Source organism: Phyllobates terribilis, unplaced genomic scaffold, assembly GCF_046119375.1.
Source record: "Phyllobates terribilis strain yellow unplaced genomic scaffold, ASM4611937v1 Scaffold_5__5_contigs__length_657084704, whole genome shotgun sequence".
Lineage (NCBI taxonomy): Eukaryota > Metazoa > Chordata > Amphibia > Anura > Dendrobatidae > Phyllobates > Phyllobates terribilis.
The window spans coordinates 327,490,953-327,518,136 of record NW_027362765.1 but is presented as its reverse complement, the minus strand read 5'-3'; the positions used below and the strand labels follow the sequence as shown (position 1 = coordinate 327,518,136).

At 45.0% G+C, this 27,184-nt stretch overlaps 1 protein-coding gene across 2 annotated transcripts in view; it reads left to right on the top strand.

Moving 5' to 3' along the window:
• Positions 1 to 27,184, top strand: part of LOC141273147 (membrane-spanning 4-domains subfamily A member 8-like) — a 177,446-nt gene that overhangs the window by 871 nt on the left and 149,391 nt on the right. The window lies entirely within an intron of this gene.

The following is a 27,184-nucleotide window of genomic DNA, read 5'->3' as shown; positions in this document are numbered from 1 at the left end:
AGACACATTTATTCACACACAGAGTATCTAAACATTTTTTTACTTGAACATAATAAGGATCCAACAGTTGTAAAATTGACTATAATTGAGTTGATTCCTGAGAACACACAATCCTTTCCATTTATTAGTTAATAATAGAAAATTAATAAACAATTAAAGAATAAGGATGACCTTTTGGGGATTTTTACAATATACATTTTAATGCCATAGGATTTGAACAAGTGTGTTGAATACATTCATTAAATATATTAATAGTCAGTTTTCATTGGGGGGAATTTCTTTTAGCTTTCCTTAGTGAATATTGTTTGGACAGTTTTTTTGTGTGTTTTAGTCTTGTGTTCATTAATTATGTTGATGTCATGAATCATATTTCCGCCAGAAAAGGAACGATTACTAAATCAATGACTACATGATTACAAATGTGATGTCTTTTGTGCAATAAATACACATTTTATTTGATCTATGCTGGCTCCCATGTAGATCCTGCTTTTTTGTGTGCATTGTCCGTTCCTTAAATGGAATAATGAATTATTGGGGTTTCCGGCAGGTACTACAAAATCTTTAATATTCTGAATTGATTTAAATTTAATGTTTTATGCTCAAACTGTCCTTAAAGGGGTTGTCCAGGATTATTTTTTCCTTTGTTCCTAGAAATGCAGCTGTAGAGAATAACAAACACACCTATACTGACCCTCCACAGGTCCAGGGCCACCTCTCTGCCACTACAGGATACAGTGCACATGACCTCGGCCATCTACAAAATGGAAAGCATAAATTAATTTTTTTCCATTACAATGCGGTTTTAACCCCAATTTTTTCAATATCAAATGGAGTAATATCACATTTTTTTTAATATTTAGAGTTGAGAGTCCTCAGTGGTTGATACATTTTAATGGCTAACTGAAAAGATGGTAACAAATTGCAAGCTTTCGAGACTACTCAGGTCTCTTCATCAGGCTACTATACCACAAAATCTGAAGAGTCACATATTTATACACAATAAGACACACAAAAAAGAAGAAACTTTTTTTTACAATTTCTTCCTACTCTGGAAATATCCTACTGTATGAGCGCACTGCAAAGCTCCCAAGGGAAGGAGTATTATTTGGAGCGCACATTTTCTGGAATGGTTTCTTGTTGCCACATTGCATTTGTAGAACTCCTGATGTGTTGATACAGAGGAAACCACCCAGAAGAATCCATTTTTTTGTAAGCTATACCCCTCAAGGCCTTTATCAGTGGGTATAGTGACTATTTTCACCCCAAAATTTCTTCAAGAGATCAATGTGCAGTAGATGGCAAAAAGTGAAAAATTACATTTTCTTTTCCCAATTAGGGTTTATTTTTTTTCAATGTTAACTGTTCAGTATCAGTGATATATTTTTCCGTGGGTCAGTATGATTGGCAAAATATAGTTTTATTTATTTTTTACTATGTTTGTACAATAAAAATAATTGGTAAATAAACCAAAATATTTTTTTGTCGCCATATTCTGGGAGATGTAACCTTTTTATTATTCTGTTGATGGAGCTGGATCATGGCTTATGCTTTTGAAGGAAGTTTTCTACTTTGGCACCGATTGGGGTGTATATGACTTTTTAATGGCTTTTTATTCCATCATTTGTGAGACAATATGACATAAAAACAGTGATTCAGATTTTTTTAGTGTTCCCTTCAGCAGGACAAATTTTATGATCATTTCATAGTTTGCGTCATTCTAGACAATATGATACCAACTATGAATATTTTATCTATATTTTATCACCTATATTGCAATTAAATTCAGTTTCCCCCTAAATTTATGCTTGTATATGTTGCCACATTGTAAGAGTTGTAATTTTTTATTTTTTGTTGATGGAGCTGTGTTTTTGCATGATGAACTGTAGAAAATTTATGGGCACAATTTTGATTTGATGAAACTTTTTGATCGCATTTTATTCAATATTTTTAAATGAAATGATAAAACTGCCATTCTGTATATTTTAATGATGTTTACTGGGTGGCATAAATAGTGCTCATCTTATAGTTTGGGTCATTATGCATATGGCGATTCCACATATATATAGTTTACTTATACTTTCTCACAATAAAATTTGATTTAAAAAATGTTTTTAGTTTTTCCGCATTCAAAGCTCCTTAACTTTTTTACTTTTTTAATCTACAGGGGTGTATGAGAACATTTTGTTTTTTTCTGGGGCAAAGTGAAATTTTATTTGGTATAATTTTTGGGCTTGTGACTTTTTGATCACTTTTTATCCAATTATTTTAGAGGCTAAGTGACCAAAAAATAGCAATTCTGGCATTTTTTTTACAACATTCACAGGAATAGCTAATTATAATCTAGTCTAATCATTCAGGTTGTTATAGATGTGGCGATGATAAATATGAGTAGGTTATTTTTTTTCTGTTAAAGGACTTAAAAAAAAAAACATGTAAAGACTTAAATAGTTTTTATTTTTATTTTACCTTTTTCTTACCAGTGTGATTTTTATATCTTCTCAAAAGAGGACAGGAGGAGGTCACATATCATAGATTTCCCTCCCGCAGTCTGTCTGCTGCCCCAGAATTCATCTCTCCTTCACACTGGCCGAAGTCAAGTAGGGCATTTTAATCTCAGCCTATAAGGCTGTGTGCCCATGATGCATTTTTTGCCGCTGCGGAAACGCTTAAAAAACGCTTGGTAGAAGGTCTGCCATGTTCCCCAATGATAATAATCCACAGCGGAGATTTCTGCAGCATGTGCACAGAACATGCAGCGGAAATCTTCGCTGCGTATTATCATTGCGGAAAAATACGCAGCACTACCAATTATTTTGCGGAAGTGCTGCATTTTCACCGCCATTGACTTGCATTGGAACGCATGGAATCCGCATCACTGCATCTGTACATGCGGATTCCATGCGTTTCAATGTGCGGATGGTACCCGGGTTTGGAGAAGAGGAGACTCTCCTCCGGACCCGGGTACCATAGCACCTGTAAAAAAAGAATAAAATAAAAAATAAATATTATACTTACCTTCTGATGGCCCCCAGTGTCTTTGTCTTGGCTTGCTGGCAGATCGCGGTGGACTCAAGGACCAGCAGTGACGTCATTTAGTCATGTGACGGATCACACGACTGCTGACGTCGGCAGGTCCTTTAGTGTACTGCGAGCTGCCGGCAAGCCGAGACGCATCGAATAAAGACACCGGGGGCCATCAGAAGGTAACTATAACATTTATTTTTTATTTTTTACCATTCTTTCGGTCACACTATATAAACCTATACCGGTTGTGATGCTAAAATCGCTTGGAAAGCGCTTGTCAACCTGCTTGTGGAAATGCATGTGAAGAATTCTTCACATCCGCATGTCCCTGGCAGGAAAAACGCATGTACAATCCGCATGTACAATCCGCATGTACAATCCGCATGTACAATCCGCATGTACAATCCGCATGTACAATCTGCATGCGTTTTTTCTGCCAGGGAGATGCAGAAACGCACAGGAAAAAATCTGGAGCACCTAAAGCAGCTATGACAGTGATCTAGGGCTCATTTTGCCCTGTAGTCCCGACCCAGCTTGAGATATACAGAGACATGCAGCCTTCACTTAACCCCCAATATCTCTGGGCTCATTTTGAAGCATTTAATTGTTGTAGCTGTGATCTAGGCTGAGATATGGCTATTAGTAGCCAATCTATCTCGTACGTCTTTGGCTACTGAGTTGCCAATCTACAAGGGCATGTGAAATAAGTCCTTGGTATGGAAATAGTTATAACAAATAATTTGTTTTGATCCAATTTGACTGACAAGGTTTTTCCTTAGGGTTCTTTCACACTGTGTTCAGGCACCTGTTCATTGGTTCCATTGGGGCTAACGTCTCATCCCTTCACAGAACCCTGTGGTTGGCATCCAGAGTGCCCATGCTGCATAAGGATCCTAGCTCAGCTGTTTCTGGACAGTATCATGGACTCAGCTATGCCTGTCCTTTAGGACTCGCTCACACTGGCGTATAACATGGCCGAGTGCTATCTGATGTTTTATCTGATAGCACTCAGACCACTGTTATACTAAGCGACAGTGCATATCTGCGATTATTCGATTTGGCATGAGAAAACAATCGCAGCATGCTGTGAGTGGCTCCGATATTCAGATCACGTGCACCCATACAAGTTTGTGAGTGTGTGCAAAACATTGGACTGCACTGGGATGTCATATGAGTGCAGTCCGATGTATGCGCACAGAGACAATTTAGAAGATGGAGAAATTACGTTCTCTATCTTCTCCACACCTTTGCTGCGATTATCACATGCGAGAGAATCGGATCACACTATCACTCTAATATGACACTCGTATCAAGCGCTAAAATAGTTTGAGCTGTGTGTCATTAGCATAATCGGCCCAATTCTCTCTCATGAGAGAATATACACCAGTGTCAGCAAACTCTTAATGTTGTACAGCTTTTCGTGCTGGCAGAGTTATAGCATGGGCGCTTTGTTGCATTTACGGACAACAGAGCTATGTCTGAGCAAAATAAGAGTAGGGTATTTAAAGGCTGTATAGCAATCCGTTATAGATCCCAGAAATATCAGATATAAAAGGAACAGTTCAGTGGTGTGTGGTTATTTCATATGCATGATATAGATAAGAACTCCATATATATTGTAACAATGCTACTCACTTAGCAGCGATCTGATGTATGACAGGAACTATTTTTATTTAAATTCCTGCTAGTTTATTTTAATTCTCATAAATCATCACAGGAAAACTTCACAGGAACAGATCTTGTCCGGCACAAAGTAAAACATATGGCAACAAGTCCATACAATGGTGCTGGTTAGACTGCCTGACTTAGAGTCCAGCTTCTTAGTCCTTTAGCAAAGGAACTCAATCCAGGAGATCTGTGACCTCTATATACACATCCATGTGTTAGACAAACAGGTCTCATTTTACAAAGTGTACTACACCCAGGGGTGGAAACATGGTGAGCAGCCATCTCTCCAAACTCCTCTGATGCTAGCAGTCAACCTGTCATGGCCGATTAAACCCTCTTAGTCCCATATGTACTAAAGCATTACTCCAGATTTATCTCCCATCCACTAGGTGTCCTACAGCCACCTTACAATTTATCTATAAATATATAAGGCTGGACACAACCTGTGTGGGTGAACCGCACACACATATATGGACTGTGCTACAGTTTATATTTTGTTTTGTTGTTTTGCCAAGTAATGCTGTATGTTTTTTGCTGGAGTGCAGAGCTTTAAGCTGTAAATAAAGCCTGCAAAAAAAAAACAGGTTCCTGAGTCTACTTCCAGAAGTGGCCGAGCGAGTCGTCCTACCACAGTTGGTGTGAGAGTGCTGGCAAGATTCCAGGAACACGTGTACATGCCACAGAGACGGGTGGATGTCCTGAGTAAAGGCCGCCAGCCAACCAGAGAAATCCGACAGCATGGAGGACCTGCTTAAACATCGTTGCAGGCACAGGATCTGCAACAAACGCAACACCAGCTGCAGCTACAGCAGCAGCAGGTACAGCAGGCACAGTACCAGCAGCAGCACCTGCAGAGCCAGCAGAGCATGCAGCAGCATCAGGAGACAACCAAATTGTTGCTGCAACAGATCCAGTTGCAGCAAAAGGCACAGCAGCTGCACCAGCAGGAGCAGCAGCAGATTCATCTTCTGGCGGATGCCATCCAGGGCAGGGTAGCCGCCCCACCCCAGGGCCGACTGATGACTCCCACTTCAGGAAGGCGGTAAGATGGGCCATGCAGAAGATGACCCTCGGGGATAATGTAGAAGCCTTTCTGACAGTCTTTGAGAGGGTGGCTGATTGGGAGTAGTGTTGAGCCACCCCCGTAGTGTTCGAGTTCGGTTCGTCGAACACCCGTATGTTTGGCGAACTGTTCGTCGAACTGTTCGTAGAACACCTTCGAACACTGTTAAAACCAATGGCAGGCAAGCAAAAACACATAGAAACACATAGAAAACACCTTCAAAGGTGTCCAAAAGCTGACAAACTGCTCAGAAGACACAACTAACACATGGAAAAGTGACAAGTACATATAGTCATGCGAAAAGAAAAGAGGTGGAGGAGTAAAAAGAGGGGGAGACACAGATATAGGCATGTCATGCCCTTCTAAAACCAAAAAAGTGCGAAGCCGACACGGCCAGTCCGTTCCTGCTCGTGCGATTTCCGTGTCGCCAGGTTTGTGCCAGAGCCGCGGTGAACCCTGACGGCCAGCCCCCCTCTCCCAATACTGGTGCCTGTCCGCTGGTGGGTTGAGCGAGCCCCCCTGTGGTGGAGGCAGCTCTAAGCTTTTTAATTTAAATTGTCTCTCTAATTTGAATGAATACACTTTAAATCCATTTACAAGGATCTATTGGAGGGCAAGTCTCATGCCAGCAGCCGCGTAATTCCAGCTCCAGTAGCGTCCACTAAAGCTGCTGCAGTTAAAAAGCTTTTATAAGGATCGAGCTTGGCGGTCCACCGCAAGGCATCCTACCGCCAGTCCCAGCCCCTATGCCTTGGGGTGCCTCCCCGATGCTCTTCACTGAGTGTCCCGGGGGCCCGAACCATTTCCTTTGAAAAAATTAAGTGTCCAAACTACAGGTGGTGTAGCTTGCTTAACAGCTGGGATAATCCTCTGACTAGCAGACACTGCTACTAGGCACAAAGTATTTCCTGGGCTAGATGCAGTTAAAAATTTGTAATTAGATACTCTCGTTGGATGCTGAGAAAGCATTCCATAGAGTCTCCTGGCACGCCATATATTATTCTCTTAAAAACCTTGGGGTAGGGGTCTAGGGGACCCTTTTATAGGCAAAATCACGGCCCTGTATCACAATACGTCACCTAGGCTGAAGATAAATGGAACATTTTCATCACCTTTCATAATCACCAATGGGACAAGGCAGGGATGTCCTCTCTCCCCTCTCTTATACATCCTAGTGATGGAGCACCAGCTCTCATTAATTCGCCATAACCCCAATATTAGGTGGATTGAGGTGGGAGGCACCGAGGACAAGTGCTCTGCATTTGCTGATGATGTCCTAGTATATATCACTCAATCACATATATCCATCCCTGCTGAAATGGCTGAAATAGATAACTTTGTTACATGGTCAAATTTTAAAATCAATGCAGCGAAGTCTGAGGCACTCAATGTCTCCCTCCCCAAATCCATACAGGATTCCATCCAGTCCAACTTTCCCTTTGCCTGGCCCTCACAGGGTATCAAATACTTAGGATTTCATATTCATAGAGACCTCTCCCGTCTATGTTATCTTAATTTTGGGCCCTTTATTGAACAACTCCATACAGACCACGGTTGGCAAGTTAGAACTGTAAGATTCACTACGTGAACCACTGGTGTTTTGTGGAAAAGCACATGTACACTGTGTTCCAAATTATTATGCAAAAAGTGTTTAGGAGTGATAAGGTAAGAATTTTTTTGCTTGTCAGTTAAACTCATTGATGGTGATGTGTGTCAGGGCTCTTTATATCACTGTGAGCAATTGCAGACACCTGTGCTAATTAGTTTGGCAGGTGTGTCCAATGAAAGGCAAGACTACTTAAGAAGGCTGTCCCACATTATTAAGCAGCCTACATTTTCTGCCAAAATGGGAAAGAAAAAGGATGTGTCGGCTGCTGAGAAGCAACAAATTGTGGAGTGTTTAGGTCAAGGCATGACTACAATCAACATTGCCAACACACTTCATCCTGATCATCGCACAATCAAGAAGTATGTAGCTGATTCACAGTACACACGTGTGCGTGCTGATAAGGGCAAATTGAGGACTCTTTCCTACTGGCAATTATGTCAGGTTAAAAGAGCAGCGGCAAAAAACCCTTGTCATAGCAGCAGACAAGTTTTTGAAGCTGCTGGTGCCTCCAACGTCCCCCGAACATCAAGATGCAGAGTCCTTCAGAGGTTTGCAGCTGTGCGTACGCCATCCTGTTGACCTCCTCTATCCACTGCACACAAGCAGAAATGGCTCCAGTGGGCCAAACAATACATGAAGACTGACTTCAAAACTGTTTTGTTCACCGATGAGTGCCGTGAAACGCTCGATGATCCAGATGGATGGAGTGGAGGATGGCTGGTTGATGGACACCCCATGCAAACACGGCTACGGCGCCAACAAGGTGGAGGTGGAGTAATGTTTTGGGCTGGAATCATGGGGAGAGAGATTGTCTGCCCCTTTAGGATCCCTGAAGGGGTAAAGATGAACTCCATAATGTATGTGGAGTTTCTCAAACAGCACTTCTTGCCATGGTTCAAGAAGAAGAACCGTGTATTCCGCAGCAAGATCATATTCATGCATGATAATGCACTGTCTCATGCTGCACATAACACATCTGCATCTCTGGCTGATATGGGCATAAAAGGGGACAAACTTATGGTGTGACCCCCATGCTCCCCTGACCTCAACCCCATTCAGAACCTCTGGAGCATCATCAAAAGGAGTGTCTATGATGGCGGGAGGCAGTTCACATCTAAGCAACAGCTCTGGGAGGGTATTCTGTCCTCATGCAAAACAATTGAAGCAGAAACCATCCAAAACCTGACAAATTCAATGGACGAGAGAGTTCAGAAGCTCCTTTCGAACAAGGGGTCCTATGTGCAAATGTAACATCACCTAGAATAAAGTTTTGAGTTGAAAACTGTTTGATTTCAGTTTGTAATAACCTGCTAATGCTTATAATTTCAAAAATGACCATTTTTTTGTTCTTTATTAAAATGAAAAGGTTGATCGAAGAGTGTGGGGGATCTAAGAGTGTGGCAACCCAGTAGTCAGGATTATTTCGAATTCTGACAGTCTGAAGGTCATGTTGCAGGTAGTGCAGCAAGAAGGCACTCATGTGTCTTGCGCATCTAGGAGCCCCAAAATTATTTTCCGGGCTAGATGCAGCTAAAAATTATTATTAATTTGAAAGCTGGTGGAGCTTAGTATAGATGGCCTAATAGAATCAGTACTGCAAACTGCTACAAAGCCGATATTATTTTCCAGCCAAGATACAGATAAACATGATTAGTAATTTTAAATCTGGTGGAGTTTAGTATAGATGGCCTAATAGAATCAGTACTGCACACTACTACTAGGTCCAAATTATTTTCCAGCCAAGATACAGATAAACATGATTAGTAATTTTAAATCTGGTGGAGTTTAGTATAGATGGCCTAATAGAATCAGTACTGCACACTGCTACAAGGCCCAAATTATTTTCCAGCCAAGATACAGATAAACATGATTAGTAATTTGAAAGCTTAAAATGGTTGGTGAGGTGATTTTAACAAATCATCAAGCTTTTACTCTCCCCAGGATGACACAGGGGTAGAAAAGTCATTTCGGATCCATGATTTGTTCATCTTTATGAACGTCAGTCTGTCTACATTATCACTAGAGAGCCGCGTGCGCTTATCTGTCAGCACACCACAAGCAGCGCTGAACACACGTTCAGACAGAACACTGGCTGCGGGGCATGACAAGATCTCCAAGGCGTAAGTGGTGAGCTCCGGCCATTTATCCAGATTGGAAGCCCAAAAAGAGCAAGGGTCCAGTGACACAGTCATGGCTTCAATGTTTACTTGGAAATACTCCTGTACCATCGTCTCTAAGCGTTGACTATATGTCAGACTTCTTGTCTCCTGTGGCCTTGCAAAGGATGGGCTAAAAAAGTGGTGAAATGATTCCGCAAAATTGATGTTACCAGCAGATACTGTGTTTCTGTTACGTTTTGAGTGCTGAACACTCGACGGTCCCATGGTTGGCAAGTTGCAACTGTGAGATTCACTACGTGCACCACTAGTGTTTTGGGGAAAAGCACATGTAAGATTCTGCAACAGTCTCTGCTGATACTCCTGCATGCGTGCATCTCTTTCTATGGCAGGAATAATTTCTGGAAATTTACTTTTGTACCGGGGATCTAACAGTGTGGCAACCCAGTATTCATGATTATATCTAATTCTCACAATTCGAGGGTCATGTTGCAGGTAGTGCAGCAAGAAGGCACTCATGTGTCTTGCTCATCCAGGAGCACCAAGTCCCTGTTGTGTTGGTGGTGAGGTAACAATCATGCTTTCTTTCTCTGCCCTCTCCCCCCAACCTCGCACAACAGAAATGTGATCAAGGTCTCCCTCATCTGATGAGTCTTCCATCAGTTTGTCCTCCACTTCTTCCTGGGCTCCTGCACCTTCCTCACTAGTTTGGCTGCTACCATGTGCCCTGGTAAAACCATCTCTCCCACCCTCACATGCCTGCCACCTTATTGCTGCCAACCGTCTGGATCTTGCAGATGTTAGCCCTTCCGCATACAACTCCTCCTCTACTTCCTCCACCTCCTCTTGTGCCACCACCTGACTCCAAATTCTGTTTAACATGTGCTCCAGCATGTAAATCACCGGAATAGTCATGCTGATAATGGCATCGTCAGCACTAAACATCTTCGTCGCCATTTCAAAACTGTGCAGAAGGGTGCATAGGTCCCTGATCTGAGACCACTCCTCCAGTGTGATTTTCCCCACCTCTGGATCTCGTTGGCCCAGGCTATATGTCACAACGTATTGCACCAGGGCTTGTCGGTGCTGCCACAGTCGCTGCAACATGTGCAGAGTTGAATTCCACCGGGGAGGCACATCGCATTTTAGCCGGTGAAGTGGCAGGCCCAACGACTTCTGTAGAGATGTAAGCCGCTGAGCTGCGGGATGCGAATGGCGGAAGTGAGCACACAGCGACCGTGCACTCTGCAGAAGGCCATCTAGTCCGGGATAGTGGGCTAAAAATTGCTGGACAACCAGGTTCAACACGTGAGCCATACAAGGCACGTGTGTGACATTGCCCCAGCGAAGGGCCGCACCGAGGTTTGCAGCATTGTCGCACACGGCCTTCCCTGGTTTCAGGTCCAGTGGAGACAACCATTCATGAAACTGGTTCTCCAGAGCTGACCACAACTCCTCAGCTGTGTGACTCACATTTCCCAGACATTTTAATGAAAAAACCGCCTGATGACGTTGAGCCCTGCTGCCAGCATAGTAAGGAGGTGTGCAGGATCCCTTCTGCGCAGTTAGAAAGCTTGTGGCATGACTAGACAGGCTTTGGGTGCAGGTGGAGGACCGAGAGGAGGTTGAGGAGGCAGAAGCAGTGGAGGAACTTTGACATAAAGAGGATTGACGCACAACTCGTGGGGACGGCAAAACTTGGACAGCAGCCCCTTGTCCTGCTGTCACCATAGTTACCCAGTGCCCAGCCAGCGACATGTAACGCCCCTGTCCATGCCTACTCGTCCAAGTGTCTGTGGTGAAATGCACCCTGTCACACGCAGAGTTTCTCAAAGAAGCGGTGATGTTGTGTGCGACATGCTGGTGGAGCGCAGGCACACCTTTCTTTGAGAAGTAGTGCCGACTGGGCATCTGGTACTGGGGCATTGCGACGGACATAAGGTCTCGAAAATCCTCTGTGTCCACCAGGCGGAAAGGAAGCATTTCTGTAGCCAAGAGCTTGCAGATGGTGAAATTCAACCTCTTAGCTTTCTCATGGCTAGGAGGAAACATTCTTTTACTTGTCCACATCTGAGGGACCGAGGGCTGGCTGTTTTGCTTAGACGGGTTGAGAAGGGTGTCCCCGGCAAACTGCCGGTCTGTGAGGAAGATGCAGGTGGACATGTTAGGTTGCCTTGATCCAAAGGTGGTGCTATCGATGTCGGACAGTGCTCAACACCAGCTGGTGTTTCCATCTCCAAAGAAAATGATGACCTGCCAATCACGCTGGCTGTTGCGGGTAAAGAGGTGGCAGGTCTGCGTCCCAAAACAGGTGTGACTGCTCTCCCCCCAGTCACAGAGGATGAAGAGGCCGCGGATGCACAAGATGTGGCAGACGGTGGTTGGCCCGGCCGGCTAGGCCGCATTGTAGCACAGTTAGCTTTCCACTGCAACTTATGCTTCATATCCATGTGCCGGTTCATGCATGAAGTACTCAAACTATGTATTTTTTGGCCTCTACTTAGCTTTTGCTGACAAATGTTACAGATAGCACGAGTTGGGTCATCTTTATCGATCTGAAAAAATGCCCAGGCTATGCAAGGCTTAGCACCCATGTGACCTGAAGAGCCACCACGACTTGTGGTCAGAGACAGAGTTGTGTTTGAGGATGCAGTTGTTAACGTGCTTCCAGTACCACGTCTCTGTCCAGGAAGGCGCAACCTGACCTCGTCATCACTAGCATCCTCCTCCACCTCCTCTGCTGACCTCATCTCTTGGCTGACTGTGGGTTGACAGTAAGTGGGATCTCCAACCTCATCATCATCACCCTGTGCGTTATCACACCCGTCGTCCTCAGAGCCAACCTGTTCCTGCCCTGACAAAAAACTAAAGTTGTCGCTCCAATCAGGTATTTGAGTCTTATCATCATCTTCCTCATTGTCTCCACCAACAGGAGTTACAGTTTGGGAATGAGGGTCTACATTATGGTCAGAACCTTCTGCGTCTGGTCCTGGATCCGACTCATAAAGATTCTGGGCATCAGTGCAGATCATTTCCTCGTCTGGATTCACAGAAGCGCTGGAGTCGACCTCTGATTCCCAGGCTATAGTATGAGTAAACAGCTCTGCAGACTCAACCATCTGTTCTACCTCATACTCAGACGGGCAGCTGGAGATTTGGGAGCTGTGAGGAAGCAAGTGCGATTTGGGTGACACCTTTGAGGACTGGAGTATTTGTGATGTTGAAGTTGATGTGGAGGAGAGCCCACTTAAAGGAGCACTTGATATCCGTTGAAGCACCTGCTGTTTTTGTGCCTCATCTGGAATTTGTAGCGATTGGCGTGGCCGTAAGAAAGGGATCTTATCACATTGTCCGCTAAAAGAAGTAGACATTTTAGTTTGGCTGGAAGATGGTCTTTCTTCTGCAAATACCCCACGGACACAACCTTTTTTCCCCTTCCCAACACGCCTATTCCCCTTTCCACCAGCAGCAGGCCTTTTTCCACTCATTTTGGTGGTTAACTAATTCACAACTCTGGAGTTGTTTGCACAAAAAAACAATGGATGGTAACCGAGCAGAGCTGAGTGGCCAAACTGTGGTATTAGGCCAAAACTATTGGCTGGGTTAGATGCAGAAAAAAATTATTTTTAATTTGCAACCTGATGGAGGTCAGTATAGATGGACTAATAGACCAAGTCCCACACACCGCTAGAAGCCCAAATATTTTTTCAGAGCTAGATGCAGAAAATTTTTTTATTCAATTTGCAACCTGATGGAGGTCAGTATAGATGGACTAATAGACCAAGTCCCACACACTGCTAGAAGCCCAAATATTTTTTCAGAGCTAGATGCAGAAAAAAATGATTTTTAATTTGCAACCTGATGGAGGTCAGTATAGATGGACTAATAGACCAAGTCCCACACACCGCTAGAAGCCCAAATATTTTTTCAGAGCTAGATGCAGAAAAAAATTATATTCAATTTGCAACCTGCTGGAGGTCAGTATAGAAGGACTAATAGAACAAGTCCCACACACTGCTAGAAGCCCAAATATTTTTTCAGAGCTAAATGAAGAAAAAAATTATTTTTAATTTGCAACCTGATGGAGGTCAGTATAGATGGACTAATAGACCAAGTCCCACACACTGCTAGAAGCCCAAATATTTTTTCAGAGCTAGATGCAGAAAAAAATTATTTTTAATTTGCAACCTGATGGAGGTCAGTATAGATGGACTAATAGAACAAGTCCCACACGCTGCTAGAAGCCCAAATATTTTTTCAGAGATAAATGAAGAAAAAAATTATTTTTAATTTGCAACCTGATGGAGGTCAGTATAGATGGACTAATAGACCAAGTCCCACACACTGCTAGAAGCCCAAATATTTTTTCAGAGCTAGATGCAGAAAAAAATTATTTTTAATTTGCAACCTGATGGAGGTCAGTATAGATGGACTAATAGAACAAGTCCCACACGCTGCTAGAAGCCCAAAAATTTTTTCAGAGATAAATGAAGAAAAAAATTATTTTTAATTTGCAACCTGATGGAGGTCAGTATAGATGGACTAATAGACCAAGTCCCACACACTGCTAGAAGCCCAAATATTTTTTCAGAGCTAGATGCAGAAAAAAATTATTTTTAATTTGCAACCTGATGGAGGTCAGTATAGATGGACTAATAGACCAAGTCCCACACACCGCTAGAAGCCCAAATATTTTTTCAGAGCTAGATGCAGAAAAAAATTATATTCAATTTGCAACCTGCTGGAGGTCAGTATAGAAGGACTAATAGAACAAGTCCCACACACTGCTAGAAGCCCAAATATTTTTTCAGAGCTAAATGAAGAAAAAAATTATTTTTAATTTGCAACCTGATGGAGGTCAGTATAGATGGACTAATAGACCAAGTCCCACACACTGCTAGAAGCCCAAATATTTTTTCAGAGCTAGATGCAGAAAAAAATTATTTTTAATTTGCAACCTGATGGAGTTCAGTATAGATGGACTAATAGACCAAGTCCCACACACTGCTAGAAGCCCAAATATTTTTTCAGAGCTAGATGCAGAAAATTTTTTTATTCAATTTGCAACCTGATGGAGGTCAGTATAGATGGACTAATAGACCAAGTCCCACACACTGCTAGAAGCCCAAATATTTTTTCAGAGCTAGATGCAGAAAAAAAATATTTTTAATTTGCAACCTGATGGAGGTTAGTATAGATGGACTAATAGACCAAGTCCCACACACTGCTAGAAGCCCAAATATTTTTTCAGAGCTAGATGCAGAAAAAAATTATTTTTAATTTGCAACCTGATGGAGGTCAGTATAGATGGACTAATAGAACAAGTCCCACACGCTGCTAGAAGCCCAAATATTTTTTCAGAGATAAATGAAGAAAAAAATTATTTTTAATTTGCAACCTGATGGAGGTCAGTATAGATGGACTAATAGACCAAGTCCCACACACTGCTAGAAGCCCAAATATTTTTTCAGAGCTAGATGCAGAAAAAAATTATTTTTAATTTGCAACCTGATGGAGGTCAGTATAGATGGACTAATAGAATGATGCTATGCCCAAAAGATTTTACTTCACTAGGTGCAGTAAAAAAATTGGTATTCTATACACAGGTGGTATATCTTGCAACACAGATAGGCTACTCCACTGACTAACACACTCTGCAATAGGCCAAAAAGGATTAGCTTTGCTAGATTCAGCCAAATGCTGTGAAAAAAACTTGCACAGCACTGGCACAGACCTGCCTGGCAAAAACTGATAGGAACTGATGTAACCTAGTCCTGAAAAGGACTCCAATTACAATTAGTCTTTACTCCCACAATCTATCTATTTAAGAGCACAGACCTGCCTGATAAAAGTCGTAGGAAATGCTGTAACCTAGTCCTTAAAAGGACTGCAATCACAACTATTCCCTACTCCCAAGCTATCTGTATATTTGTGCGAAAATTGGCTTGAAATTAACAAGGTATAGCGCACACAGCAACAGCGGTGCCGTCTAACACGCAGCTGCAGCAGTGAGAAAATGGTGGCGACGGGGAAAATGGCTTGGTCTTATAGGGCAAGGACATGTGACATACACTGCCAATCACACATGCCCTTGCTTGTGTGAAAAAAAGCACTTCGCTCCGTGTGTGCGCTGCTGATAGGCTGACAGATTGCACCTCCCCACTGCAAATGCGGGAAAGAGAAAAAAAAATGGAGATCTTCATTGTTCCTGCAGAGATCCATCCCCTGCCCCTCCCCCCACCCCGCTGTACACTCAAACTGCGTATTAACATTAATTTTCATCATTACTGAGAAAAAATCCAGTTATAATTTTGGTGCACGAACAGTTATCGAACATAACCTCGAACAGCCGAATTTTTCTCAAATTGTTCGTGTTCGCCGACCGGCTCGAACACCGCCCAAAACAGCTCGAATTTGAGATTGGCGAACAGTTCGAGTAGAACAACGCTCATCTCTAGTCCTTTTACACCACCGCGAGCTGTACGAGAGACCGGACGCATCTGAGAGAAGACCGCGGGCCATCAGAAGGTAAGTATAATGTTTTTTTTTTATTTTTTACCATTTTTATTATTTTTTTAACTATTAACTTGGTCACACTATATAAATCCATGCAGGTTGCATGGATTTATATACGCTGTGTTCCAAATTATTATGCAAATAATATTTTCTCAGATTTTCCCAAATTACCTATATGAATTGCAGTCATTGTAATTTTACAGTCAAATAACTATTAGAGTACAATTGAAAGGTTTTTGTACAAACTGCCTATGATAACAGTATATTTTTAAAAAAATAAAAAACTCAAACTGCACTCAAAATGCATGTTCCAAATTATTATGCACAGCAGAGTTTTCAACCTTTTCATTTTAATAAAGAACAAAAAAATGGTCATTTTTGAAATTATAAGCATTAGCAGGTTATTACAAACTAAAAACAAACAGTTTTCAACTCAAAACTTTATTCTAGGTGATGTTACATTTGCACATAGGACCCCTTGTTCGAAAGGAGCTTCTGAACTATCTCATTCATTGAATTTGTCAGGTCTTGGATGGTTTCTGCTTCAATTGTTTTGCATGAGGACAGAATACCCTCCCAGAGCTGTTGCTTAGATGTGAACTGCCTCCCGCCATCATAGACACTCCTTTTGATGATGCTCCAGAGATTCTCAATGGGGTTGAGGTCAGGGGAGCATGGGGGCCACACCATAAGTTTGTCCCCTTTTATGCCCATAGCAGCCAGAGATGCAGATGTGTTATGTGCAGCATGAGACTTCTTCAGAACGGAGCTTCCTCCCTGCTCCGCTCCTGGGCCTCTGAGGCTAGGCCCTGCTTGGGGAGCAGAGCTCTGACAGAGACTCTGCTCCCTGACTGTCTTTACTCTCTCCTCTCACTGACTGGACAGCACTATTCTAAGATGGCTTCTTTTTATATCATTACTGTATGAGTGCTCCCATGAACTACTTCCTCCTCCCACACCCACTACTGGTTCCTCCTACCTTTGGGTTCCCCCCACTCCAGCCAGGGTCAGGGCTCAGCAGCTGCGCTCTGCATGTTGCCCCTCCTGCTGGCCTGGAGCAGTGTAGTGTAGGATGCAGGTGTTTGGGGTTCCGTGCAGCACTCCCTCCCTACCTGAGTGAAAGGGAGACACCACACCTCTGGGTGAGGTGCAGTACCTCTGTGGCGACTGAACCCTCAGGGGCGCCACATCCTACACTATCCCTCCACAATCTCTCCCTAACTACTGCTAACAGCAGTATTAATATTCATTAGAATGAGCCTTTTACAGTAATAAAAGTAATGTGGAATCCCTGCCTAAGCACAGGTAAAATTCTGTCCCTAGCTCAGCAGCTGCTCTCCCTACTGTGCCTGTATCCGGGGTAGACTGTGACAAGCAAAGGGTCCCGGGTCTTATATAGATCCAATGATGCTAGGCAGCCAGCCAATCACAGTAATGGCACTACCAACTACCAACATGACTACAGCATTACAGTGATAGGCAGGCAATCACAAGTTTATTGGCTGTCTAAAAAGCACCAAACATGCGGGCCGGGGACTCGAGCTTCCGCCCGAGCTTTCAAAAAATACTTGCCAAGTAACAAGCATCTTGAGCACAGTGATGCTCTGATGAGTGACGAGTAGTCAGGGCCAGCGTCAGCACCCGGCGCACCCGGGCCCTGACCAGGCAGAGGGGCCCACTGGCGGTCGCGCACCCCGCTAGGCTATGGGCGGAGGAGAGCGGTGTCAGCGCCCGCCCTTCCCCCCGCTTGCTCAGGGCCCCGGCAGCCGGATACTTATTTCTCCCCGTGCCTCCGCAGATGCGCTGTCTTCCTGGTGCGCGCTCCTTGTGACGTCTCATGTCAGAGGGTGCGGTGACGTCTTTACACCGCGCCCTCCCCTGAGCCGTCACAGGGAGCGCTGAGCGGGAAGACGCCGACAACGCTGGAGTCCAGACCCGAGCAGCTGCAGCAGGTAGCAGGTGAGAAGGAGGAAGGTGAGTATTTGATTTTTTTTTTTTTTAATGTATGGAGGCATGAGGCATTATAAAGAGGGGGGGTGGCATCCTGCATGGGGCATTATAAAGAGGGGGGGTGGCATCCTGCATGGGGCATTATAAAGAGGGGGGGTGACATCCTGCATGGGGCATTATAAAGAGGGGGGTGGTGGCATCCTGCATGGGGCATTATAAAGGGGGGGGTGGCATCCTGCATGGGGCATTATAAAGAGGGGGGGTGGCATCCTGCATGGGGCAGTATAAAGAGAAGGGGGGGTGGCATCCTGCATGGGGCATTATAAAGAGAGGGGGGGTGGCATCCTGCAAGGGGCATTATAAAGAGAGGGGGGGTGGCATCCTGCATGGGGCATTATAAAGAGAGGGGGGTGGCATCCTGCATGGGGCATTATAAAGAGAGGGGGGGTGGCATCCTGCATGGGGCATTATAAAGAGAGGGAGGTGGCATCCTGCATGGGGCATTATAAAGAGAGGGGAGGGGGTGGCATCCTGCATGGGGCATTATAAAGAGGGGGGTGGCATCCTGCAAGGGGCATTATAAAGAGTGGGGGTGGCATCCTGCATGGGGCATTATAAAAAGGGGGGTGACATCCTGCATGGGGCATTATAAAGAGAGGGGGTGACATCCTGCATGGGGCATTATAAAGTGGGGAACAGCCTGCATGGGGCATTATAAAGGGGGGGGACAGCCTGCATAGTGCATTATGTGGGGGGAACAGCCTGCATGGGGCATTATAAAGAGGGGGGGGTGACATCCTGCATGGGGCATTATAAAGATAGGGGGTGACATCCTGCATGTGGCATTATAGAGAGAGGGGGTGACAGCCTGTATGGGGCATTATAAGGGGGGGTAACAGCCAGCATGGAGCATTATAAGGGGGTCAGTATCCTGTATGGAGCGTTATAAGGGGACCGGTATCCTGTATGGAGCGTTATATGGGGACCAGTATCCTGTATGGAGTTTTATAAGGGGACCAGTATCCTGTATGGAGCGTTATATGGGGGCCAGTATCCTGTATGGAGCTTTATAAGGGGACCAGTATCCTGTATGGAGCGTTATATGGGGGCCAGTATTCTGTATGGAGCCTTATATGGGGGCCAGTATTCCGTATGGAGCCTTATATGGGGGCCAGTATTCCGTATGGAGCCTTATATGGAGGCCAGTATTCCGTATGGAGCTTTATATGGGGGCCAGTATTCCGTATGCAGCCTTATATGGGGGCCAGTATTCCGTATGGAGCCTTATATGGGGGCTAGTATTCCGTATGGGGCCCTATATGGTTGCCAGTATTCCGTATGGGGCCTTATATGGGGGCCAGTATTCCGTATGGAGCCTTATATGGGGGCCAGTATTCGGTATGGAGCCTTATATGGGGGCCAGTATTCCGTATGGAGCCTTATATGGTGGCCAGTATTCCGTATGGAGCCTTATATGGGGGCCAGTATTCCATATGGGGCCTTATATGGGGGCCAGTATTCCGTATGGGGCCTTATATGGGGGCCAGTATTCCGTATGGAGCCTTATATGGGGGCCAGTATTCAGTATGGAGCCTTATATGGGGGCCAGTATTCCGTATGGAGCCTTATATGGGGGCCAGTATTCCGTATGGAGCCTTATATGGGGGCCAGTATTCCGTATGAAGTGTTATATGGGGGCCAGTATTCCGTATGGAGCCTTATATGGTGGCCAGTATTCCGTATGGAGCCTTATATGGGGGCCAGTATTCCTTATGGGGCCTTATATGGGGGCCAGTATTCCGTATGGGGCCTTATATGGGGGCCAGTATTCCGTATGGGGCCTTATATGGGGGCCAGTATTCCGTATGAAGTGTTATATGGGGGCCAGTATTCCGTATGGAGCCTTATATGGGGGCCAGTATTCTGTGTGGAGCGATCCACCGGTTCCTGAGCTATTGTGGAATTTACAATAGATATCACTCATGTAATGTAAGAAGTGAAACCTTTGCATTGTACTATATATATATATATATATATATATATATATATATATATATTTCTCCGCCGTATCTCTGCATCATGAATCGTGGTATGTGTTAAAGGGGCCCACTGAGACTCTTTCGCCCGGGGCCCAGAAAAACCTGGAGCCGGCCCTGCGAGTAGTGACGAGCATGCTCGCTCATCACTACCAATGATGTAACAATGTAAAAGTTATGGGACCCTAAAATGGAGTCATAGAAAAATACAACTTGTCCTGCAAAAAAGAAAGGCCTCATACAACTACTTCAATTAAAAAATGTAAAATATTATAGCTCCTAGAATGCAGCAAATAAAAATAGATATTTTGTCATTAAAGATAAATTGTACTCCATCCTTTCTTCGTATTTCAAGGAAGAAGAATGTTTATTTTTCTGAACCCATATTCACTTCTACAATATATATTACAAAAATCACTGACCTTCCATATTGATAAACCTGAAAACCCCGTTTTGTTTATTGTTCCCTACACTGTACCATAAACTACCAAGCAAACTACCAAGTAAACTGTAGCATAAACTCATAAACCTTATGATTATCTTTCCATATTGCAAGTGTGTACAGAGAGTGGCATATAAGGTGAGCTTGAATAGGTGCTGGTGCGCCCTTTTAACTCCTTCCTACCAAAACCAGTTTTTACCTTCCTGACGAGACCAAATTTTTAAAATCTGCAATGTGGCACTTTTTGTTGGTAATATCTTTCTTTATACTTCTACATATCTCAGTGTCTCAGTGATGATGAGGATGTTTTTTTGTGACACATTTTACCATGTTAGTGGTAAATTTAAGTCAATATAATTTCCATTTATTTTTGACAATATCGGAAATTTTACAAAAAATGTGAAAAATTCTCAATTTTCGAACTTGGAATTTTAATGTCCTTAACCCCTTTACCCCAGGGCCTTTTCCGTTTTTGTCGTTTCAATTTTTGCTCCCCTTCTTCCCAGAGCCATTTTTTTTTACCATGTTCACTAAATGCTAAAACTGACCTTCCATTCTTATTCTCCAGGTCATTACGAGTTCGCAGATACAAAACATGTATAGGTTCTTTTTTATTTAAGTGGTGAATATAAAATCCAAATTTTCTAAAAAAAAAAAAAAAAAAGTCACCATTTTTTGAGACCCGTAGCGTCTCCATTTTTTGGGATCTGGGGCTGGGTGAGGGCTTATTTTTTATTTTTATTGTTACCATTTTGGGGTAGATACAATGTTTTGATCGCCCGTTATTGCATTTTATCGCAATAACGTAATTCTAATTCTAATTACTAAAAAAAGTAATTCTGTCATTTTTATTTTTTTTCTCATTACGCTGTTTACCGATCGGATTAATTATTTTTATGTATTGTTAGATTGGGCAATTCTGAATGTGGCGATACTAAATATGTGTATATTTGAATAATAAAAAAAAATTATGCGGGGTCCCCACTATTTTTGATAACTAGCAAAAGTAAAGCAGACAGCTTGGGCTTGTATTATCAGGCTGGAAATGTCCATGGTTATTGGGTCCTTCCCAGCCTAAAAATACAAAATGTTTCTGAATGAGACAGGTTCCTTTCAATGAGAAGCTCTTCAGATATCTTACCTATCAGTGGCAACCTGTTTTGCACAATTGACTTGGGATGATTCTTACATAAATTGTCATTCACATTATTAAGCATCCAAGAATGGGAACTGACACATTGCTGAGCAGCAGCAGCAGCAATGCCTGGTTATGGATATGCTGCAGGGAAATACACTACATAAATTAGCATAAATGAAGCATTTATAATTAATTAATATTAAGACAATTACATAATAACCTGTGAAGTACGATTTCCTTTGAAACAGGGTCTACTGTCCCGTGTGGCAACTGAACAGATTATGTCTATCCTTGAAACTTCAGAACATAAGAGTGAGGTTTAGGTAGTAATTTTTGAAAGAACAAGGCGGACTTAGTTTTAAATTGAATATGTCAGTAGGATCAACCCTCTTAAGCTGTCTATATGGGCATGTAAGTCATGGAAAGTTGAATAAAATTATATCTTGATATCTGTGATCTAATATTTTATTCCAGAGTAATCAACATTGTTCTTAATATGATCTCTGGGATGGACATAGCTCTCCCTAACAATCTTCTTTCTTGATTTACATGTCTCACACTGGTAACGCACCCTTTCATATAAAATAAGCTCTGGAGGCAGATTCTCAGGGAGATCTGTGTCTGGTTTATAGATCTTAACAGCTCATTTAAATCCAAAGAAAAACATAGATTTCTTGGGAAAAAGACATTGCATTGCAGATATCAAGGTATGATTTTATTCAACTTTCTAGAACCTGCATGCCTATACAGACAGCTTAGGAGGGTTTATCCTACTGACAGATTTCCTTGACCTGTTATGGCCCAGTGTGGTTTTACTACCTGACCTTCACTCTGCCCAACATACCCAGCGATCCCATGATCCCGTCCCCTGAAATAAAAACTCCACAGCAAGTTATTTGTTGGATAAATTGTGGCCACAGCGGCCGTTTATTAACAAACAACAAATAACAATGAAATAAAATATCAGTATACCAATATATATATATCCATATATATATATATATATATATATATATATATATATATATATGTATATGACGCGCCCCTGGGCCTGCTGTGTCGCGCAGCGTCTCGCGCACGGGGGCTTACCCGGAACCGGATCAGATGAGGGTTGTAGTCTCCGAGTGGCGGGGACCCGGTCCGTGCCCAGGGAGTCAAACTCAGTGTGTGGCAGTCTTGATAGGTGTTATTTGAGTGTCGACTACGCCACCCGTTGATTTGCAGCTATGGAGCTGCCGCTGCAGGGCAGACCGCTGAGGCCGGTGTAGAATTGTGCAGCGTGATAGTATAACCCCCAACGGGAGGGGTATGGCCTCAGGGCAGCCGACGTGGAAGATGGGGGTAGCAGGAACCACTCAGAGACGGTGCGGTGTAATTCAGGGTCTTTACTGGTAACAACGATAGACCCTCCCGGAGTACTTGCTAGCGAACGGGGCCTGGTCAGTCCTTGAGCAGATGGGATCTCCCCTGGCCAGGCGGAGTTGTAGGCCTCCCAAACTGACTGTACTCTTCTGGCTACCTTGCTAGAAGCAGATATAAGTAGCCCACGTCCCTGAGTGTGCCGTGTGGTGCTCACCCGTATGGCCGGTGACTCGGGGCCTTCTAATGGCTTCCGCTCCACGATGGCGGTGCTGGTCCCACGCGTGTGACCTTGCCTTCGGGTTTCTGTGTCTGAGGACCTTAAATCTCCTGCCGGTCGGCTTCTGCTGCTGGGTAAGAGTTAGTCCCCACAGCCTCGGACGCCGGGTCCGGTAAGAAAGCTTCTCAGTCAGGGCGAGCTCTGCAGCTGCCAGCCCCTGACTCGAAGTAGTCTTGCTCCCACTGAGCTTCTGCTGTTTCTTCCTATGACTGTTTCTCGTCTCTACTTTCCTTGACTCCTCACCCTGCCTCAGCCCCGGGTTTATATAGGGGAAGTTCTTCCCCTCCCAAGACTGGGCAGGAGGTGTGGCATGCACAGGATCCCTGACCAAAGGACCTCCCACCTGCTCTCAGACATAACATTACATTACTGTGGGAAACCAGACCCCTGGGGTGCCACATTCCCCCCTAGTGAAATTTAGTACTCCAGGACTAAACATATCTTAGAAAAACATAACAAGATATAACAACAATAATAGTACAATAAGAAGAAACACATAAAGGTGGTCACGGCATGTCCGTAACCGGGTGTAGTCTTTGAAGAAAAGCAAGGTGTCCATTTCACCAAAACAGGGAGACGTAACCAGGTAGGGGTTTGTCCTGCCCCGAGTCCTTAACAGTCTTTAGTCCGTCCTGGGTTACGCTCCAACTATGTACAAAGGATTCCCGGTAAATCCACCAAGGACTCCTACAAATAACTAGAAACACAAAATTATACACAAGCAACAATACACAGGTAAACATAAATAAAACAATTTATACACTTCAAATCCTCCAACGTGCGGGTAACTGGCCTCTAGTGGCCCTAGTGGACCTACGGAGCTGACTGTCTAGCCCTGAACTACAGGGTGTAGGAGCTGTCAAGGGTAAACTGGGCAGCTGTCTACCGGCTCTTTGGCTCACTAGGGATATGGCAGGCTCACTGCAAGCAGAGGGTTGATCCTCCTGGTCTGCGGGTGTGGGGTCTTCTGCCTCCTGGACCGGCTGTTCTTCCAGCTCTACCTGTTGCTCCGTAGGTGCTTGGGATGCTGGTTGGAGGAAGGTGAGTACGGGTACCACAACTGCACCATTGACTTGAGTCCAAGACCGAGGGAAGTCCCCGAGCACAGTACTAACCATATCTTCCCTTTCCTCTACGGGTCGATGGTCTTCTGGTTCCTCTTCAGGGTTCCTCAGTTGTTCGGGACACTTCTTCAGGTGGACCCGGGATACAATGGCTGTGGTTTCCCCTCCGTCTTTACTGATGGTACAAACCTTCGGGTTCTCGTGGCTTGAGGGCAGTACGGTGTACGGGTCCTTCTCCCACTGGTCGTCCAACTTGTGGAGCCGTCTCTTCCTCTTCAAGACCTGCTCTCCGGGTACCAGGGGAACAGCGGGAGCATACTGGTTGTAAGTTTTCTCTTGTCTTTCCCTAGCCTGACAGAGACTTCGCTCCACGCTCTCCTGTACTCTCCGGTACTGCTGCTGCCTCTCTGTGTCCCAGTCTGCTTCTGGTGAAGTGTCCTCGGGTGTCAGGACTCCCATTTCCAGGTCAACAGGTAACTTACCAGGTCTTGCCCTCATTAGGTAAGCCGGGGTACAGTTGGTGGAACCTACCGGGATGTGGTTGTATAGGTCCACCAGATCGGGCAGCTTCTCAGGCCACAGACTGCGTTCTTCCAGGGGCAACGTTTTCAGAAGATCCATTACCACCTGGTTCATTTTCTCACAAAGTCCATTAGTTTGCGGATGATAGGGTGTCGTCCTTATCTTCCGGCAGCCATACAGAGTGCAGAATTCTTGGAAGACCTCCGCTTCAAAGGCAGGTCCCTGGTCTGTCAACACTTGGTCCGGGTACCCGTGTGGACGGCAGAAATGCTGCTGGAAGGTTCTCGCTGCTGTCCGAGCTGTTAAGTCCTTGACGGGGACGACAACCAAGAACCGGGAGTAGTGATCCACGATGGTTAGTGCGTAGACGTAGCCACTTCTGCTTGGGGTCAGTTTTACATGATCCAAGGCTACCAGTTCCAACGGCTGCCGGGTGACGATGGACTGCAGGGGAGTCTTCTGGCTGGCACGGTCCTTCCTTCTTAGGTTGCACGGGCCACAGTCTCTGCACCACTTCTCAATGGTTCCCCTCATGCCTACCCAGTGGAATCGCTCGCGCAGCAGGAACTCCAGCTTCTTCCACCCAAAGTGTCCAGCTCCGTCGTGGTATGCCTCCATCACCATGGCTGCGTCTCTTCGTGGCACCACTACTTGCCAGAGTAGTTCATGCGTCCGGGAGTTAACCATTCTGCGGCACAAATTCCCCTTGTTAAGGAACAGTCGACTCCTCTCTGCCCATAGTTGTTTGGCTTCCTCCGGAGCGTCTGGTTCAAGGCAAGCCTCCGGGCGAGTCAGCATCTCCTTCACCAGTCGGACGGCAGGGTCGCTGTCTTGCGTTTCCGCCCAGTTGTAGTGAGGTAAGGGGTTCAACGTAGCAGCCTGCTTACTCCTTACCCGGTGGGAATACTGGATAGTCCCATGACGGTGGAACGCAGGGAGTTCAACTTCTTCCAGTCCCTCCGGATCTTCTCCTTCGTCCGGCAGGTTGGGCATCCTGGACAGGGCGTCCGCGTTGGTATTGGAGCGTCCGGCCCGGTATTTGATTGTGAACTCGTAGTTGGACAGACGGGCCATCCACCTCTGCTCCAGGGCACCGAGTCTTGCCGTGTCCAGGTGTGTCAACGGGTTGTTATCCGTGTACACGGTGAACCGGGAAGAAGCGAGGTAATGCTTAAAGCGCTCGGTGACTGCCCATACTACGGCCAGGAACTCTAGCTTAAATGAGCTGTAATTCTCGGGGTTCCTTTCGGTGGGTCGCAGCTTTCGGCTGGCGTAGGCGATTACTCGTTCCTTCCCCTGCTGGATCTGGGACAGTACGGCTCCTAGCCCGATGTTACTGGCGTCGGTGTAGAGGATAAAGGGCTGGCTATAATCCGGGTACGCCAGGATTTCGTCCCCCGTGAGGGCCATCTTCAGCTGGCGGAAGGACTCTTCTTCCAGCTCCTCCCATTTGAAGGGCGGCTTCTGGTTCTTGGCCTTCCGGGACTGGCCTATCAGGAGGTCCTGCATAGGTGCTGCCTTTTTGGTGAAACCGGGAATAAACCTTCGGTAGTAGCCTACCAACCCGAGGAACTGCCGCACTTCTTTTACGCTGGAGGGGCTTGGCCATTCCTTAATTGCGGTGATCTTATCAGGGTCGGGAGCCACTACGTCAGCGCTCACCACGTGTCCCAGGTACTGCACCTTTGGTTTCAGGAGGTGACACTTGGAGGGTTTCACCTTTAGGCCGTAACTCGCCAGAGCTTCGAACACTTCCGCCAGGTGTTTCAGGTGGTCCTCATACGTCTTGGAATATACGATGACATCGTCCAGGTACAACAGGACCGTCTCGAAGTTTCTGTGGCCCAGACAACACTCCATTAGTCGTTGGAAGGTTCCTGGTGCGTTGCAGAGTCCGAACGGCATGCAGGTGAACTCGCTAAGTCCCATCGGGGTGGTGAATGCGGTCTTCTCCCGGTCCGCCTCTGCTACAGGAACCTGCCAGTACCCGCTAGTGAGATCCAAGGTAGAGAAGAAGTTAGCAGATCTTAAAGCAGCCAATGACTCCTCTATCCTTGGTAAGGGGTACGCATCCTTGTGTGTGATACGGTTGATTTTCCGGTAATCTACACACATCCTCATGGTGTTGTCTTTTTTTTCTGACTAAGACTAGTGGAGCTGCCCAGGGGCTACAGCTATCCCTGATCACCCCAGCCTCCTTCATGTCTCTAAGCATCCCCTTGGCGTGTTGGTAGTGTGCAGGGGGTACGGGTCGATACCTCTCTTTTATGGGAGGATGGTCTCCCGTGGGGATGTGGTGTTCTACCCCCTTGACTCGCCCGAATTCTAACGGGTGTTTACTAAACACTCTCTCGTACTCTTGAACCACCCGATAGACTCCCTGTTTCTGATGTGAG